Consider the following 11,568-nt stretch of genomic DNA (forward strand, 5'->3'; position numbering starts at 1 on the left):
CTCTCCGGGCCCCTTATTTATTTATTTGGGGGTGGGGTGGGTCATAGCCCGGTGACGCTCAGGGGTTACTTCTGCCTATGCACTCAGAAATCGCTCCTGGCTTTGAGGAACCATATGAGACGCCAGGGATAGAACCCAGGTTTGTCCTGGGTCAGCTGCTGCAAGATGCAAGGCAAATGCCCTACTGCTGTGTTATCGCTCCAGCCATTGGCCCAGCATTTCTTAACCAGAGCAAGGAACCTGGAGACAAATCTTAGAATTAGTTTGCCAGTGACTTTTCCTATCAAAAGCTATTAATAATACAAATTTATGTGGGAAGTATTCAGCTTTTTACTTTATTTAACAGTAAAAGTAAAATAGCAAATTTCTTTCAAATCCTTTTGTTCTCACAATTACAAACTGTTGACACCTGTAGTCAAAAGCTAACAAGGGAAATCAGAAGTACATTTTCTTTCCTAGTTTTTGTAATAAATTGCCTCCACCTAACCCAGTTTACTCAAGCCCTAGGCCCAAGCAAAGACATAAACATTAAATTTACTTTTTAAAAATGTTAAATTAGGCAAGAACCTTTCAAGTTTCCAAAATGCAGACTTCAATTTCTGTTCACAGAGATTAATTTGCTCCCTGTTCTTTCTCACTCCAAGACTGTTAAAATAAGTTTAATTTGATTATAAAAAGACAAGATACCAAAACCAAAGATATGAATACTATTGATTCAAGATTTTCTTTCAATTCTGAAAAATTGGACTTTAACCTGCCAATGTATATGTGTTCTTGGGAATTAATCATGCAAATAGGTCAGTGCTTTCTGAGTTTACTAGAAAAAATAATTAAATTATTTCTCCAATGTGTCAAACTAGATTAATTTTGATCTTCAGAAGATCCCAGGATCTGAGTCAGGATTAAACTTATGAGAAAAATGAATGATAAACCATTAACTACTATTATTATATGACGAATCTAATTAGCCCCACAGCAGAGTCACCACTCCCAGTGAAGGAATATTCTATTTACAGGTAAATGAAGGGCCCAGAAATCTTAATCACGTTGGAACTAATGTAAAACCTGTATGAATAATCCGTGTAAAACCTGTATGAATAGTTAAGACACTTGCATCTGTGCCAAAAGCTGAAGTGACCATTTTAATTAACAAGATCAGCCCAAAGGTTACCATTGAGAAATTCCAGTTTGCCTGGGTGGGCAGACAGAAACTTTTGTTATACCTTGATAATACACATGGAAGCATAAATTTTAGATCCCCCAAGTGTTAACTTCTGCTACCAAGTAGACAAGTTTCACTTTGACACAAACCAGTTGTATGTATAATCCCAGCATGACCTTATTGGGGGAAGTTCACATCACAACATTGTTTGTAGGGAAAGGTTGTGACCCACTGAGAGAGCAGGAGCGGGGCTCATTCCTAGAGGCAGGAAACTTGTTCCAGGAGTTGCCAAACACATCCTTTTGCAAAGAGAGAGGGACTGGAGCTCCTTCTCTGGAGTGAGAGTCCCAGACATAGGTTTTAGCAAATGAATGTTAAGTCCAGAAACTTCTAGTGTATGCATATGGAGTCAGTTTCTGAGCTCAAACCAATTCAATGCCAAGAATTAGATCATATTTCATAGATGTGTTAACTGGACCTTACTTTAATAAGGACCTTATTTTAATAAGGCAGGGCCTCTTGTACACTTACTTTTTAACTATCTTCGCTTTTATACATTTCTGCTTATCCATGTCTCTTAAATAAATGGGTGGCTTTGATTTGTAAGTTTCTCTCTCTCTCTCTCTCTCTCTCTCTCTCTCGCTCATCTACCTTTGTATCATTGAGGGTCTGTCTCAGTTAATCAGTCAATCAGAGTCATTGCAATGTCAGCACATGTGATATTTTGATTATTATAATATAAATATGTGTAGTATGCACATTGAGTGTCTGCTCGGAGCATAGAGGAAATATCCTGTTTAGATAGTCTGTGTGAAATAGAGTGCCACAGGGTGGGAATGTGGTGTCAAGGATTGCGGAGTGAGTCATCATGAGGCTCAGAGTGTTTGTGTTCAGATGTGATCTATAAAGTTGTTACAGAAATTCACTATGTACCATGGCATCAGCATGGTCATTCCAGAACATGAGCTTGTTTTCCAAACTTAATAAAAGACTTATAAGGAACTGAATCTGGGATAGACTCTCCCTAGAACTTGGTTTCATCTAAATTCAATGCTAGCCTTCCCAGAAAGCAAATGCCCACATCGTTGGTGGGATTTACTAAAGGTTTCTGACAAGAAATAATAAACTGGTCCAAATGGTGTGTCACAGTGAAAAACTCAGATTGATTTTGGACATAATGAGACTGTGCATCCTGTGAAGAGCACCCTTACACCTTATCTTATTGGCTTCTGTGAGGTTGAGAAGCTCCAGCTTCTGTCTTCTTTGTTAAAGCAGGAAATGATCATATGGCAGAGGGGTTGGACCATTTTGCCCCCCTCTCCCCGTCTTAAGGGTTAAATCAAAGAATAACAAAATAAAACTGAGGGGCCTGGGAGAAATTGGGAGTGAGGCAGATGAAAGTAAATATTGTTTGGGAGACAGGAAGTACATGAAGGTGAGAATTTCTCCTCTGTGCTCTCCCTCTGTTGTCACTACTTTTGCACCCACCTATGAGCCACACTTCTCAGCCCTAGAATCGCATCTGGTCTGTCCTTTCGTTGCATTCTTTGTAAGGACTGGGCTTTCACATCCATGCCCTTCTGTGGTATTTACCAGGAGTGATGCAGCTGGTGCTTGAATACTTGATTGACTCGGATGTTCTCAAGGGTACACTGTTGTGGTCCCCTGGGGCTGTGCTCATTTAGTTGTAATCATCTTGCAATTGCTTGATTGACACAGGGACCCTGTGTCACACACAGGTGTTTACTTGGTCCCACCCCATAGTGCTTCAGTAGTCCCATTTTGTGTAGCTTCAGCTGCAGTGCTCCCAACATACTTGACTATGTGCACTGGAAATAGCATTGTTGGCTGTGGTGCCAGGATTCTCAGGCAGCAAAGTTGCCAAGATTGTACCCAGTGCACGTGGGTTGTGCCAGGGCTCAAACTTAGGACCCCACACTTGCATGGCAGGTACTTTTAGCCATAGCTTCTGCCCTCAGGTCTCTTGTGAATATTATTTTTTGTGCTTATCCCATCCAAAAAACTACCTACCCGTATTTTCCGACGTATAAGACGACTTTTGAAACAAAAAAAAGTCAAGCGAATATAGGCTGAGTATGTCCCGAAAAATGTTTCAATATGCCGCCAAACAAAAATTGTCTTGAATATTGCCACAAAACGAATTTTCCAACTCGATCCTGCACCAATCACTGCAAGGCTGCTCGGACCGCCTCTCTAACTCAGCCAATCAAGCAGGCTTTTGATGCATGCAAATTAGACAATGTTCTGGACCCGAATCTACACTGTCAAAAGCCTGCTCAGATTGGCCAGAGTCAGAGAGGAAGTCTATTACAGTATAACCTTTGAACCTTTGCTTGTTTGTGATTGGTTCACTGTGGTACATGAGCACAGGAACACATGCAGCACATGCAGCACAGGAACTTTCTGTCTGATACAGCGAATATAGGCCTAAACATATGTTTTAACTGCAAAATTAGGGGGTTGTCTTATACACCCAGTCGTTTTATACGCCGGCAAATACGGTATGTTTTCTACTTCTTGAGAAAAGAAACAGACAAAACAATTATTCTTTTGTTTGTTTTGAGTCCATACTTGCAGCACTCAGGTGTTATTCCTGGCTCTGCACTAGAAACTATTCCTGGCAGACTTGGTGGACCATATGAGATGCCAGGGATTGAACCCAGGTTGGCCACATGTAAACCAACTCCCTATACACTGTACTATCTCACTGAGCCCCAGGAATGTGGGTGTGCCTATTTGAGACCCTAAGACCCACCCATTTCTGGGAGGGGTCTTGGGAGCCGGATAGTAGGTGTAACTTTACCTGCGAGCCCCTCCCATTCCTGGGAGGGGTCTGGGAAATGTTAGATAAGGGTTGAACCAAGGGAATTCGGCCTTTTTGGCTTTTTGCCCTTTTGGCTCTTTGCCCTGTTTGCGCTGCTGTGCGCTTTGGCTTCTGGGTTTCTGTGTTCTGGTCTTTGACCAGCATGGAGCCCAAAGGGAAGATGGCTAACAGGAGATAAGATGCAGGGCAAGCCTAAAATGGCTGTATGCTTGAAAGGTTATTAATAGGCCACACACCTGTGGTGGCTAGGGCATGAATAAAGCTGATGCTTCCTGAAGCCTGCATGTGAGTGAGTTTTGATTACGCCGATTACCTGGGCCTGGAATCCGCCAGCTGAATGGGGATGAAGCCACGTGGCTGGGGCCTAAGCACAAAGGCCTCCATCCATCGCCATCCAGCCCCATCGTTAATTAATTAATTCAACACAGGAAGGCAATAATTCTTGAGATGAATCTAAAAATACTTGTTTAACTGTAGATTAATTTCAGAGTTCTCAGCATGTCAAAGAAAGACCAGACTAAACTGTGATGTTTAGTATAGTAGTTATATTAAATGTATTTTTATTAATGTTTTCAACTTCTTGTGAACTTATTGATACATTATCTTATATAAGTCAAAGAATATCTATATATGCATAAACTTAAACATTCCTCTCCACTCACACACACCTTCCTCTTAGATTTGACTTGCAAAAACTCTTTTTTGCTTTTTTTTTTTCAAAAGAGAATTTTCTAGAGAAAATTTAACTTCATGGGTGTTTTGTTTCTAAATAGCAAGCTGAAACATGACAAAGTATAGTCTTTCAAAGCTTATCTCTTGTTCCAGTAGCTAAAATACTAAGGGAAATGTATTGCTTATTTTGAAACTACCTCAAAACGAGTTTAAGTTTCTCTTGAACTTCAGTAGTCTTGATATCTAATTTGGTTTCTAATTTAACACTCTGCTTTTTCGATTAACAAAGTGAGTTTTTTATTTTCAGTTAGAAAGGCTGTGATGTAAAGAGGTTCTGAGAGATTTCTGGGAGCTCTGACAAGGTAAGCATTACAGAGAGGTTAAAACAAAGAAAAAAGCACACTTGACCCAAATCTGCCAGACTTCTTCAAAGTACACTACCTGTTCTCCTCTCGTGGCATTTAGATCCCTGAAGTATGAATTCCTTCGACCATTTAAAGAAATAAACCCCTCCTGGGGCTTATTTTCATAAAACCCTTGCTTCTGTTTATCATTTCACTGTTGGTTCATCTCAGCCCAGACTAGCCTCTTTTAAGTTCTTGCATTCAAGAATATCTTCCAGAACAGCTTCCACATGATTTCTCAATGATTTGTCCTGTGGCTTTTCTCAGCACTAGACTACTAATGAGAGTGTTAATTGTTACTACTCCTAAGGAAAACTGTTGGCATGATGTGTTAAAACCAATATGTGCATATACTTTGATGGGCAACTGCACTCTGGATTTAAATCAAATGAAAATGTGTGTTTGGATTTACCCAAAGACATGAACCCAAATTGGTCTAATAGCAGAATTTCCTGGATCTCAGAAGGGAATTTTGTCCAAGTCCTCAGTAACAGTGGTAGGGATGATCACATAGTCATGCAAAGAATTTTTAAACAGCAATGAGAAAGAACAATGCACAATGGTTCACAGTATGAATGGACAAAAGAAGCCAGATGTAAGAATATGTAAACAATATAATTTGCATGTAAATAGGCAAGGTAACAGTTATCCTTTCAGGAGATGTGATGAAAAAGCAGCATAAAGAGGCTTTTTATTTTTCCTTTCTGTTTCTTGTTTTATAGATGTGTTCAATTTATGACCTTTCATTGTGTTTTTGTTTGTTTGTTTGTTTTTTGGATTTTGGGTCACACCCAGCAGTGTTCAGGGGTTACTCTTGGCTCTATGCTCAGAAATCGCTCCTGGCAGGCTCGTGGGATCATATGAAATGCTGGGATTCGAACCACCGACATTCTGCATGCAAGGCAAATGCCCTATTTCCATGCTATCTCTCCAGCCCCTCACTGTGTTATTTTATGTCCACTTTTCTGTTTGGCTTGTATGTATCTGTAACATCTATGTATGTACCGTGTGTGTGTGTGTGTGTGTGTGTGTGTGTGTGTGTGTGTGTGTGTGTGTATAACTTTTTTTTTTCCTTTTTGGTATTTGGACCACACCTGGTGGTACTCAGAGTTTACTTCTGGCTCTGCACTTAGGGAATGAATATTCATGGAGAACTTGGAGAGGGGGGATTCCTGGGGGCCAGGAATCAAACCTGGATTTGTAGTCTGCAAGATCCCCTGACCTGTGCACTATTGTTCCAGATCCCAAAATATAACTTATGCTATATAAAAATGTAACAAACTTTAAATATATATATATATATATATATATATATATATATATATAAATTCTGCTGGGACATGACAGAGAATTCAGAATGACATATTGTGCTTTAAAAGTTCTATAGTGATATATAATGTAAGAGTTAAAAAAAATACATCCTCTGTTGCTCTAAAGGATTTAGTTATGTGTACACACATAGAGACTGGCCTGGAGAGTCCAATGCTAATGAATAAAGTATAATAAGAAAAAACATGGCATCAAAAAAAAAAAACATCAACTACTATTTCTGCTCTGAAACTGATGTTGATTAAAGTTCAGAAGTAGTATCTAAAAACAGAATTTCATGGCAAACAGCAACTTTTCTGGTTTTAGACTTTTTTTTGTGGGGAGTCACACTTGGAGGTGCTCAGGGTTTACTCCTGGCTCTGCACTCAGAAATCACTCCTGGCAGGCTGGGGGGACCATATGGGATGCGGGATTCGAATCACTGTCCGTCCTGGATAAGTTGCATGCAAAGCTAACGCCCTACTGCTGTGCTATCTCTCCAGCCCTGGTTTTATACTTTTTGGGGGGAACCATACCCAGTGACGCTCAGGGTTTACTCCTGGTTATGTGCTTAGAAATTACTCCTGGCTTGGGGAACCATATGGGACATCAGGGATCAAACTGAAATCCATCCTGGGTCAGCAAGGCAAGGCAAACGCCCTGCCATTGCACCATCACTCCTGCCCCTGGCTTTATACTTTTGCGTGTCATCCTTGCGCAGGGGCCATGCTAATCTTCTCTGTATCGTTCCAATTTTAGTATATGTGCTGCCGAAGCGAGCACTCTGGCTTTATACTTTTTATAAAATAATTTTATTTAAAGAACCATGGTTCACAAAGTTATTGATACTTAAGTGTTAGGCATATAATATTCCAATACCAATTTTATCACCAGTGTCAACTTCCCTCCACCATGGCTCCCAAGCTTCCTCCAGTTTCCAGCCCTCATCTGACATCTTGACAGGTTCATTTCAAAGTACAGTGTTATAATTTAGATCACGTATGTTCAGTGTTGTTGAGTCTTGTTTTGGCTATTGAGCCAGATCACTCTCCTAGGTCACTTATATACCCCAAAAGCCCTAACCCCTGTTCTCCCATTACTTCCCCTTTCTCATTTTCTTTCTTCTCCTCTTGATTTCTTTACTTCCCTGTCCATTTATTTCCTATCCTTGGGGTCAAGAGTATTCTAGGTATCCTCTCTTTACTGTATTTCATATTGGTTTAGGGAAACACCCTACCCATTGGGCTATCTGTCCAGCATCCAAGCATATTGAGTTGTAATTTGCAGGAAGCACATCTGTGACAGAGATTGTAGATTTGAGAATAGATTGGTGAATGGTATGTAGCAAGTGAATGAAGAAGTGAACTCTGAGCTTTCTCTCTGGTTAGAGGGGCGAAGGGAGATTACTGGGACTCACTTTGCTGATCTGACTCAGGGCAAGTTAAAAGATGAAAGCAATACTCAGCTGGGAGCCAATCTTGGAAACCTACCTATTGGAAGACTGTTCACAAAGTGATCCAAGAATGGGAAACTTTCTATCATATATGGGACTTCAGCTTTTTCAGCAATTATTTATTGCTAAAGTACTAAATTATTATGAATTGAACTTGGTTTGCACCAATAGCCTGTCCAAATTCATATGTTAAAATTCCTATGCCCCCCCACTATTACTCCAACATGGTCCTAATATGAAAATAGCATTGCTGTGGATTTAATTAGTTAAGATGAAGCAATAATGAAGATGGATGGGCTCTAATCTAATATGACTGGTGTTCATATTAATAAAGGGAACATTGGAACACACACATACAAACTACCTTTGACAGTGATGTTTCTATAAGTTAATAAATACTAAAGTCCAGCAAACAACCAGGACCCAAGAGAAAGGCATGGAAGTGATTCTCACAGGAGGAAACTACCTTACAAGATTTTGTTCTCAGACTTCCAGCCTAGAAAGGCATGCGACAGTGGAGAGATAGCATGGAGGTAAGGCATTTGCCTTGCATGCAGAAAGACAGTGGTTCGAATCCCGGCATCCCATATAGTCCCTTGAGACTGCCAGGAGCGATTTCTGAGTGCAGAGCCAGAAGTAATCCCTGAGTGCTGCCGGGTGTGACCCAAAAACCAAAAAGACCCAAAACCAAACCAACAAACAAACCAAAAAAAAGGCACGTGACAGTACATTTCTTTTGTTTAAGTCACCCACTTGATGGTACTTTGTTTTGGCAGCCCAAGCAAACTAAGTGCTGAACCCAGAATACTAAATGCTAAGATTTCACTGGCACATTATAAATAGCAAACTTAATCTTCCTTTACTCATGCATAAGAGCTTGCTAATAGCATGTATAGTGACATCAAACGATACATAGCTGAATATTGACATTTAGAAAGCGTTACTCTGCTTTTGAAAACAAATAAAATATTTTGCCATTTTCTGCAACCCATGCCCCCTACATCCCCACAGCCTTCAAAGGTAATGGGAACTTAGCCAGCGTTTAAAGTTCAAAATATCCTCATTTTAAAGATGAAAGTGTAGAGAATTCGAGGTGAAGAGTGACTTGTCTGGGGTCAGGTAGCTTGCTGGAAATAGAACTGAGAGTCTGAGTTTCCAACTCTAAAATTAGAGGTTTTTTTTTTTTTCACTAAATTGCACTCTGACCTGTGGAAAGTTTATGCAGACAAAGAAGTATATACTCTTCCTTTGAGATGAGGTTCGGAACAAAGTGGCAAGAAGCCCACCAAGGCCCTGGAGAAACTATTACTCACATTCTAAAGATTGAAAAACAAATGTATCAAAATACTTTTCAAATTCTCAGTCCAACATAGTCCAAAAAAGAATAGAACAGGCCAAAAACTAATTATATTTCTGGATCTTTTCTTAATCCTACGGGCTACTTGGCATTTCTATTTTAACATTTTTGGGGGATTCCAATATGAAACTAAACACATTGGGTACATTTAACTTCAGACTTGTAACAAATCCTCTGTGCCAAACCACACAACTTCACCTCAAGATAATTTTCCCCAGTGGGAAAAAGGGCAGTGCAGTCACAGCCAAAATGTGCAAACACCCACATTTCCAACCTCAGTCTAATTCCTCCATCATCAATCCCTCTCCTCCTTCCCTACACTCCCAAATCCTTTTTTATCGCTTTGATTCTACTAGGAAAGAAAAGATCCCTTCATGCTAAAACCTAGGTGATGAATCAATTGACCTTGAAACCAAGTTCGGTTCATTCACAATTGTGAGTAAATGAATTTAAATAGTATAAGTAGCTGCGGAAAAAAATGATTTTCATACTTAAGAGCAGAAAAGCAAGAATGATAGCCTCACCTTATAGATTAGACAACCTCCTAATTTCTTAGTTTCTTGGTCTATAAAGTTACATCTTTGACATATCGTTCTATGTCTTAGCCCTCAGTAAATAAATGTTTCATTATTTTGCAGACAAGTAGCTAATATTTATCACCACAAACACCAATGCATTTCCTAGGAGAAAAAGCATCGCCCTAATGACAATTGGCCTTTTAAACAAACTAATGTTTTAAGTGGGCCTTGCATAAACCTGACCCGAGTTCAATCACCTGCAATCCCATATTATCTCCTCGAGCCCAGCAGGAATGATTTCTGAACACAGAGCCAGGAATAACCCTGGGGCGCCACCCTGGTGTGGCCCCCAAGCAAACAAACAAACAAACAAACAAAAAAACAAGAACAAAAAATATGTTTGGAATGTTAGAGCGATATTACAGTGGGTAGATTCTTGCCTTGCATGCAGCTAATCAAGTTCAATCCCCAGCATCCTCTAGCATCCCTGAGCCTTCAGGGAGTGATTTCTGAGTGCAGAGAACCAGGAGTAAGCTCTGAGCACCATTGCATGTGGCTCCAGCACAAAAATAAATAAATATAGGGCAGGGCGGTGGCGCTAGAGGTAAGGTGCCTGCCTTGCCTGCGCTAGCCTTGGACGGACCACGGTTCAATCCCCCGGCCTCCCATATGGGCCCCCAAGCCAGGAGCAACTTCTGAGTGCATAGCCAGGAGTAACCCCTGAGCTATAGCGGGTGTGGCCCAAAACCCCCCCCAAAATTTAAAAAAAATACATAAATAATAGATAAAATGGATTAGAAGGGAACTGATAAGGTAGCTTTAAGAAAACTGTTATTATATCTAATCTATATCCTACTTATAAAATGTTATCAAAATCAAACTTGTTTGAAGTGATTATTTTCTGCATCATATTTTCTGTACATATTATTATGGATACTGTGCATATCCATAAATATTAACTTTTTCTTTAGCAATTTTATTTATTATGTTTCTTGCCTCCTTTCATCTAAAATAAAATAGTCATTGGTGGGGCCGGAGAGATAGCGTGAAGGTAAGGGGTTTGCCTTGCATGCAGAAGGTCAGTGGTTCGAATTCCGGCATCCCATATGGTCCCCCGAGCCTGCCAGGAGCAATTTCTGAGCATAGAGCCAGCATCTGAGCGCTGCCAGGTGTGACCCAAAAACAAAACAAAAACAAAAAAAAATAGTCATTGGTTGGCAAAATGTGATACAATTTCAATTTGGAATATACCACATTTAGTTTGGAGAGACTATTTAGGCCAATTTAAGTTCTTTTGCTGCATCAAGACTACCATGAGAAGATGGTCTTCAGGTTTTATTTGTCTTTGTTTCTGGATCATGGACCAAATTAGCAACTACCTCATAATCTAGAGCCCCATTTGAGGTAGCACATAGAAAATAGATGAATAGTCACTAGGACTCATATATAATATATATATATATATACATATATTATACAGACACAAATGAACCCCAATGTTCAATACATAAAAAGTATTTAAAATTGATCTTTCAAGAGGTTTCCCTGAAAGAACAAAGGCAAAAGAGATGCCATCTGGTGGTTGTGGTAGGAGAGTTCTTTGAGTAAGAATTTCCATGAAAGAATTTCTCTTGCAAAAGCCCAGATGGAGCCAAGTGTTATTACACTTAGTGAAATTCATCAGAAAAAAAAATACAAATGGTATGATTGTATTAGTATATGGGATATGCAGAAAGAAACAGACCAAAGAAAAAAAATGAAAACAGCCACTTAGATGATAAGACAAAAAATGATTATCTGGGGGAAGGGAGCCCCAGGAGTGGAGATTACTGTTAGCATTTAAGATTTA

General features: G+C 39.8%; 1 non-coding gene across 1 annotated transcript; it reads right to left on the reverse strand.

The window, feature by feature from the left end:
- Window positions 1-7,067: 7,067 nt before the first annotated feature.
- On the reverse strand, window positions 7,068-7,174 carry LOC126015277 (U6 spliceosomal RNA). The gene has a single exon (XR_007498159.1). It is a non-coding gene; the product is annotated as a U6 spliceosomal RNA (small nuclear RNA).
- Between the last annotated feature and the right edge of the window lie 4,394 nt (window positions 7,175-11,568).

The sequence above is a fragment of the Suncus etruscus genome, chromosome 7, assembly GCF_024139225.1.
Source record: "Suncus etruscus isolate mSunEtr1 chromosome 7, mSunEtr1.pri.cur, whole genome shotgun sequence".
Lineage (NCBI taxonomy): Eukaryota > Metazoa > Chordata > Mammalia > Eulipotyphla > Soricidae > Suncus > Suncus etruscus.